We start from the raw sequence: 9059 nt of genomic DNA, 5'->3' as shown, positions 1-9059 counted from the left end.
AAGATTCATAAAACAAGAATGTACTTAATTCAAAGGAAGAAATGATGAAGATGAATTGAGAAATGTCTAAATGCCTAAATTAAAAATTATTACTTCCTCAGAATTCAGAAAGCGGCTGCCTGTTGTAGGCGATATCCAGTTATCAACATTGGGGACTAAAGATATTTAACTGATGAAGACAGATATCTCACTTTTGTGGATACAACTTCTATAGTTCAAAATAAATATTGTAATAATTGATCTTTCAGAATGATGTGCAAATGCTAAATGACTTTAGCTATATAGTGCCAACTTCTTGCCTTTGGCACTGATAGTCTTTACATTTCGTTTAATAAATGATGAGCTCTCATGACACCAAGGCCTCTTCTCAGCCAGAGCTCACCAAGCAGAAGCACCATGGATGTGAACGCCAATGAGAAGTGAGACCAGTTCAAGTCCAGCATCTCCTAGGCTCTGCTGGAGTTAGAGATGAACTCGGACAAAAGGCCCTGATAGAGGAGCTGAGCACTACAGCGGCCAAGGGAATTGAAGTTGGTTGTTGTCGGAAAGATATTATAATCTTTGTTCAAGACCCATAACTGAAGCCTTTACAGAAAATCCACGTCCAGATCATACAGGAGTTGAAGAAAATTTCAGTGGGAAGCATGTTGTCCTTACCACTTAGGAGAATTTTGCCTAGGCTGACTCAAAAAGTCGTACAGGGGATAAGCAAGAGCATCCCAGGATCCTCAGTCTGACAGTCTTGCAGTCTGACAGTGTCCTGGAGGACTTGGTTTTCCTCAGTGAAACTGTGGGCAAGAGAATCCATGTGGAACTCGATGGAAGCTGGCCCATAAATGTTCATCTGTGTAAAGTGCAATGGAACAACGTGGAACACAAGGCTGAAATGTTTTTCGGTGTCTCTATGAAGCTCACAAACAAGGGTGTTAATTTTGAATTCCCAGAGTTTCAGTTATAAGCAAAAATGACCAAGTAAAATATAATTCTCAGTTTAAGAAAAGTCAAGCTTTCAGTTACACATAGTACAGTGCTGCAAATAAAGCTCTTTATAAATGGGTGAGAGATGCTATGACCACTGTTTTAATATTAGCCTAGTCTAAAGCCATTTCTGCCAATCATGCTGACAATAGGGAGATATCATTGCAGATTAATGAGACTCGAATCACACTGTCATAGTAAAGAAATGGGGGGAGGAGAAGTTCAGCTCCTCTTTTTATGGCAACTCCCTGGTTACCTCAGTAAGTATGAAGCAGCTTCTGAAAGATTATTAATAGCTCTCTTGCCATTCTGATTGAAAGTAATTTTTCAGCAAGCATGGGTGTAATTCAGCAGAGATTTTATTGGCTCTCTAGCAGCAATTTTAAAGAAATACTTCAATTTGTAATGTAATAATATGTCTCTAGTCAGGGTGTGTTTATGAAAATTATGGTTCGGCTCAGCTCAGCTCTGAATTGCCTCACAGATAAGAGCTTGCTTGTTTATTTAGAGCAGGGTCATTGCCACTCTTCAGACTACAAGGATAAAAAACAACATTAGATGCTTAAGTCAATCACTACATTGGCCGAATATCCTCTTCTTCATGCCCAGAGTTACTACAGGCCAGCTTTTAATTTTGTAGACATCTAAAACCCAGCATATTCTAGTGGGCTTTATATTTAGTTCAAAATGAAAAAAAAATACTCTCTGAGTTTCTGCTCTCTTTTATTTTGAGATAACATATATTCATTTGTTCCTAGATGAAAGAGTAGATTACAGATTGATAAAGCTCATAGATAGGTATTTCATGAGAAAAATCATCTAGAAATTTGAATAGAAAGTCAAACTGAGATCCTATGGGGAAAACAATCAGTAGTTTCATTGTTTTATTGAAGCCAAAGCTATCATCCTGTAATTAATTTAAACTGCTGCATATTAATGTGACCTTTGTATCCTCTGTGCTCCATCTTAACAAGAGCTTCCCCAATGTGAGAAGGATCTACATGAATTTAGGTTCAGCTTTGTAACATTTAGGGATGAAGGGACTTGGGTTGAATGGGGAGGGGGTAAGCAGAAAGAGAAGCTTTTGCTTTTCTGTAGTGTATGTGTGTGCTTTACCATGTAAATGTGTTAATTAAAAAAAAACTTCACACTGAGGTGTAATAGAGATGGATATAGTCTGTCCAGAAAAATTCCAATCATTGTTAATAGGAGAGCTGTTTGTGCAACATCGATGTTGCCAAGGAGATTTTGCCAGACAGCCAAGGAGATGTGAATGTGTGAACAATGATGACTTCACTGTACTAGTCAGTGAGGGTGGTAGATGCTGTTGAGTGATCATGGGTAATGTGTGGCTGTCCCATTCAAAATGACTGAGCAAATAGAGCAATGAAACTGCATCAAATTTTGCATTAAGTTTGAACATTCCTCCATGGAAACTACTTGGATGATTCAGAAGGCCACAGCTATGGGCAACTGGTGACTGGCAGCTTCATCACCACAATGTGTCTGCTAATACATCATGCGTGGTGCAGAATTTTTTGGCAAAACTTCAAATCACCCAGCTGCCTCAGCCCCCCTAAAGCCCAGATTTGGTGCCCTGTGACTTCTGGCTTTTCCCCAAACTAAAATCACCTTTGAAAAGGAAGAGATTTCAAACTGTTGATGAGAATCCAGAAAATTAAATGGGGCATCTGATGGTGATTGGGGGAACCATATGAGGTCCCAAGGTATACCCTCTTTGAAAGGGCCTGAGACATTATTGTCCTATGTGCAATTTTTCTTGTATCTTGTATCTTCTTTAATAAATGTTTCTATTTTTCATATTGCATGGCTGGATGCCTTCTGGACAGACTATTGCACAACACCACAAATAGGGTATACATTTCACAACGTAAATATTGCTCTGATTACAAAACTGCATGTTACTGGAGTCCCAGAAGCTGCCTGTTTTCTCCTTTCAGTCACTACCTCCCTCATCACTGTTCATGTTGACCACATCTGGTAGACATGAGTTTTGCTGGTTTGTCTTTTTTTGTTTGTTTTGCTAAATATAAATGCAATTATACAGCCAGTATTATATTGTGTCTGGCTCTTTTCATTCAACATTTGTAAGAGTCATCCAAATTGTTGTACATAGTTGTAGATCACTCAAATATTGTTGCTGCATGATATTCCATTTTAGGAAAAGCTTTGATTATCCATGCAGTGGTAGATAGGGCATTTGGGAAATTTCACATTTGGGATTATCATAGGTTGTACTCTTTGACCATTGTGGTAAACATGTGCACACATTTTGATGAGTATATTATATTACCAAGAGTAGAGGTTGTGTGGCATGGACATACTCAGCTTTAATAAATATTGTAAAAAATTACTCCCAGTGGTTGCACTAGTATAGACTCATATGAACAACTTATGGGAATTCTGGTATTTCTATATTTTCACTAACACCTGGTACTTTTTGTCTTTTTGGCCTGCAGTTGTTTTTCATAAAAGTTATTAGCCTTTGGGTCTCCTATTTAATAGAGTTTTTTTGCTTGTTTGATTTTTCTCTTATGTTGTCTTTTTACTGATTTGTATTTCAAATATTCTAGATACAAATTTTTGATTGATGTTTTTATTTTAAACATTTTATTTTAAATATTTTCATAAAAATGGGGACATCTGCAATAGGATCAACAGTAGAAAATAAAACAATACCTAAATAAATATTTACTTCCTGTTGATGGTTTGCCTAATCCCTTTCTTAATTGTTTTATGAATAGAAATCATAAGTTTACTATACTACAACAATAGGAAATAATTAACAACAGATCTATAACTCATTTCCTCTCTACTGAAAATTACCTGGAAAAAATGGATTTAATCAAATTTCCTTGTGAACAAATAAATTACCATATACCAGTAAATCACTACAGACTGTACTATGTACTTCATGCCAGTGGCATTCACTAGCAGATAGATGAAGGAGAATGTTATTCAAAAAGTAACCTTTTCACAGGAAATTACAAACTTATGGTGCACTACTGGTGGAATACTGGGACACCTGAGCATTGTGCAAATAACAGTGGATGTCATAAAGAGACTCTAAAACCATGATTCTCATTGTATGAGTAATGTTTCCACATACGTTGCAAAAGGATGAGGTTTTTTGGGGGGAAGTGCTATCTCAGATATCTCTAAGAAAATTAATTGAACTTTTTAATATTAATTTTTATTGGAGAAGCATACCGATGGTCCTTTGTTTCATATATATATACATATATATACACATATACATATCAGCATTTCTTCCTTGATTTTTATGAATTCCATGTCATTGGGACATTAGGTGGGACATTTAGGAGTCTTTTCTTCTAAAGAAGAGAAAAGATTTGGGAATCCTATATGCTATTAGTAAAGTAACATATAGAGGGCAAAAGTAGGTTTACTGTTATTTGTATGGAGTAAGATATTCAGGTTAAATAAATAATACAAGAATAAACTGTGTTTCATGTACTCACAACTATAAGCCTACTTTTGCCCATCCCTGTATATTATCTGAAACATGACCTAAGATTTTAAACTTTTAAAGTTAACCCTATGCATAAAGTTTGTCTTAATTTGGGACAATTATTTTAAAAGTAGTATGTTACATATGTATTGTACAAACTTCACATGCTTCACTTATTTTAATTTTATTTTTTATTTTTAAATATTTTTATTGATTTTAGAGAGAGAGAGAGGGAGAAAGAGAGAGAGAAGAACATGGATGTGAGAGAGAAACATGGATTGGTTACCTCCCATATGTGTCCTGACTGGAATTGATCATGCAATACGTGCCGAGAATGGGGACCGACCCACAACCTAGGTGTGTGCCCTGACCAAGAATGAGGCCCCAAACTTTTGGGACAACATTCTAACCAACTGAGCCATGCTAACCAGGGTCATATGCTTCACTTGTCAAAGTCACATTGTGTATCATAATGCTATGATTCCATAAAGCCTTTTCTATCACAGACATGCAAAAATATTACAGTGCATTTGGCTTGAATTTGGTATGATTCAAAGTTTGCCTTTAGTGAAAATTGGAAAATAAAAGTTTACCTTGTCACGTCTCTTACCTCCACCCAACCATCTCAACAATCACTAATTGTTCTCCATGTCCATCAGCCTTTTTTTCTTTTTTTGCTCTATCCCTCCACCCCTTCAACTTCCCCAGAGCTGTCAGCCTGCTTTACATGAGTCTGCCTCTATTTTGCTTGTTAGCACAGTTTGTTCATTAGATTCCATGTATGAGTGAAATCATATGGCATCTGTTGTTCTCTGACTGGCTTATTTCACTCAACATAATGTTCTCCATATTCATCAATGTTGTCACAAAAAGTAAAACTTTCTTCTTTTTATGGTCAAGTTGTATTCCATTGTGTAAATGTACCACTGTTGTTTTATCTACTCATCTACTGATGGACACTTGGGCTGCTTCCACACCTTGGCTGTTATAAATAATGTTGCAATGAACATAGGGGTGCATGTATTCTTTCAAATTAAGTGTTTTGAATTTCTTCATATAAATTCCCAGGAATTTATATGGGTCATAAGGCAGTTCCATTTTGAATTTTTGAGGTAATTCCATATTGTTTTCTACAGTGGCTGCACCAATCCACATTCCCACACACAGAGCAAACATGATCCCCTTTCTCCACATCCTCACCAACCCTTTGTTGTTTGTTGATTTGTTGATGGTAGCCATTCTGACAGGTGTAAGCTGAGTGATATCTCGTTGTGATTTTAATTTGCATTTCCCTGATGATTATTGATGATGAGTATCTTTTCATATGTCTATTGACCCTCTGTATGTTTTCTCTGGAGAAATGCCTAGGCAGGTCTTTGGTGCAGTTTTTAATTGAGGTTTTTTTTTATGGTGTTGAATTTTATACGTTCTTCATAAATTTTGGATATTCAGCCCTTATCAGATATATTAATGAATATGTTGTCCCATTCAGTGAGTTGTCTTTTACTTTTGTTGATAGTTTCATTTGCTCTGAGGAAACTTTTTGGTTTGATGTAACTCCATTTGTTTATTTTATCTTTTGTTTCCCTGGCCTGAGCAGACGTATCAGGTAAAATTTTGCCACATAGCAATGTCTGAGATTTTACTGCTTATATTTTCTCCTACAATTTTTATGGTTTCAAGTCTAACATTTAAGTCTTTAATCCATTTTGAATTTATTATTGTGTGTGGTGTAAAAAATGGTCTAGTTTCATTCTTCTACATGTATCTGTCCAATTTTCCCAACACCATTTATTGAATAAACTATCACTCATTTTATGTTTTTGTCTTCTCTGTCAAATTGATTGACTGTAAAGGTGTGGGCATATTCCTGGTCTCTCTATTCTGTTCCATTGATCTATGTGTCTATTTTTATGACAGTGCCATGCTGTTTTGATTACTATGGCCTCATAGTAAGTCTGATATTAGGTAGGGGGATTTCTCAACTTTGTTCTACTTTCTCAAGTTTGCTGTTGTTGTTCGGAGTCTTTTGTGGTTCTATATACATTTTTGAAATGTTTGTTCTAGTTCTGTGAAATACATTACTGGTATGTTAATAGGTATTACATTGAATCTATAAATTGCTTTGGGTAGTATGGGCATTTTAATGTTAATACTTCCTATCTATTATCATGGAGTATATGCTACCATTTATTTGTATCTTCTTTAGTTTCTTTCTGCAGTGTCATATAATTTTCCACATATAAATCTTTTACATACTTGGTTAAATTTATTCCCTAGTTATTTTATTTTTTGAAGTAATTGTGAATAGGATTGTTTTCTTAATTTCTTTTTCTGTTAGTTCATTATTGGATTATACAAATGCAACTGATTTGTGAATATTAACTTTGTATCCTGCTTCTTTAATTAATTCACTTATCAGTTCTTACTAGAACTGATAAATGAATTTCTTGGTGGAATCTTTAGGGTTCCCTATACACAGTACATGCCATCTTCAAATAATGACAGTTTTACTTCTTCCATTCCAATTTGGATGCCTTTTATTTCTTCTTCTTGCCTGATTGTTGTGGCTAGGACTTCCAGTACTGTGTTGAAAAAGAGAAGTGAAGGCAGGCATCCCTTTCTTGTTTGCTGTGTTAAGACAGTGCTTGTCATTTTTGCCTATTCGGTACAGTTTGTCATATATGTCCTTTATTATGTTTAGGTATGTTGCCTATATTCTCACTTTGCTGGGCTTTTCCTTTTGTATCATAAAGGGGTACTGAATTTTAGTGGATGCTTTTTCTGCCTCTATTGATATGATCGTGTTGGTTTTTATCCTTCATTTTGTTTATGTGGTGAATCATGTTATTGATTTGTGAATATTGTAGCAAACTTGCATCCCCAGAGTGAATCCCATGGTTTATAATCTTTTGGATGCATTGCTATATTTGATTTGCTAATATTTTGTTGAGGATTTCAGTATCTTTGTTCATCAGGGATATTGGCCTATAATTTTCTTTTTTTGTAGTGTCTTCATTGGTTTTGGAACAAGGATAATGCTGGATCTGTAAAGTGAACTTGAGAGTCTTCCCTTCTCTTAATTTTTTTGACATAGTTTGGTAAAGAAAGTTGTTAGCTCTTGGAATGTTTGATAAAATTCACCTGTGAAGCCATCTAGTCCAGTCCTCTTTGTTTGTTGAGAATTTTTTTAAAGATTTTATTTATTTATTTTTAGACAGAGGTGAAGGGAGGGAGAAAGAGAGGGAGAGAAACATCAGTGTGTGGTTGCCTCTCACCCTCCCTGCTCCAGGGAACATGGCCTGCAACCCAGCCATGTGCCCTGACTGGGAATCGAACCAGCGACTCTCTGCTTTGCAGTCTGGCACTCAATCCACTGAGCCACACCAGCCAGGGTGAGAATTTTTTGATTACTGTTTCAGTTTCACTAGCTGTCTGTGTGGATTCTTTCATTCTTCCTGATTGAGTTGTGAAAGATTCTATGTTTCTAGGAATTTATCCATTTCATCTAGCCTTTCTAATTTGTTGGCATATAGTTGTTTGTAATATTTTCTTATAATTGTTGTAATTCTTTGGTGTCAGTTGTTACTTCTCTTTCATTTCTGGTTTTATTTATTTGGGTCCTCTTTTTTTGATGACTCTGGTTAAAAGTTTGTTAATATGTTTGTCTTTTCAAAGAACCAACTCTTCGATTCATTGATCTTTTGTATCATTTTTTAAAGGCCAGAAGTGGCAATAGGTTCAAAGTCCAGGAAAACAATTTGGGCAGCAGAGATAATGAAGCAGAGAATGGGCAACACAGGCCAGGTAAAGGCAAACCTTTTATATAATAGGAATTTAGAGCTCAACTCTGAATATTAATGGGAAATATAGGGTATCGTCATCAAATAGGGCCTCAAACTGATGAGCTGAGTTTATGGCCTATTGCTGCAGGGGAAAAAAGTATGAAGTATTAAATGTCAGTAATTAATAAAAAGCCAAGACAAATAGAAATCTCCAGGATGAAAGATGAAATAAAGTGACAAGAAAGAAAAGTTCATCTAATACTTTTTCTTAAGTATGATTTCTGGGGGCTTTTTTGAAGTATAGTCTACATATAATGAAAATCCTAATCATTCAATTCAGTGAGTACAGGTGGTTATATGAATCCTTTTATCTATTGCCAAAAACAATATAAAAAACATTTATATAACCCAGGAAGTTCCTTTATGCCCTTTTCCTATCCATTTCTACCTCTGCCTGAAGCAACCACTTTCTGATTTATATAACCATATATTACAGTAATTTTGCCTTTTCTTGGAATTCATATAAATGGAATCACATTATAATTGTATATAATATTTTGCATCTAGACTATTTTATACAAAATGATATTGAGATTCATCCATGTTGCTTCTATTTTTAGTAGCTTTTTACTGTTTATTGCTGACTAGTATTCCATATGAATTATACATCATTTGGTTTGCGCTGTTGATGGATATTTTTTCAGTCTTGCCTGTCTTTCTGTGCCTCAGTAGAATGTTCTCCATCCCGTTTCCCTGCCCCCAGCCTTCAGGGAGCTGCCACAGGACACTGCACATTTTTTTGT

General features: G+C 35.5%; 1 pseudogene; it reads left to right on the top strand.

Moving 5' to 3' along the window:
* Positions 1 to 348: 348 nt before the first annotated feature.
* On the top strand, positions 349 to 991 carry LOC114505987 (annotated as a pseudogene).
* The last annotated feature ends 8068 nt before the right edge of the window (positions 992 to 9059 follow it).

Source organism: Phyllostomus discolor, chromosome 9, assembly GCF_004126475.2.
Source record: "Phyllostomus discolor isolate MPI-MPIP mPhyDis1 chromosome 9, mPhyDis1.pri.v3, whole genome shotgun sequence".
Lineage (NCBI taxonomy): Eukaryota > Metazoa > Chordata > Mammalia > Chiroptera > Phyllostomidae > Phyllostomus > Phyllostomus discolor.
The sequence above is the reverse complement of the archived record's forward strand: the minus strand, read 5'-3'. Positions and strand labels throughout refer to the sequence as shown.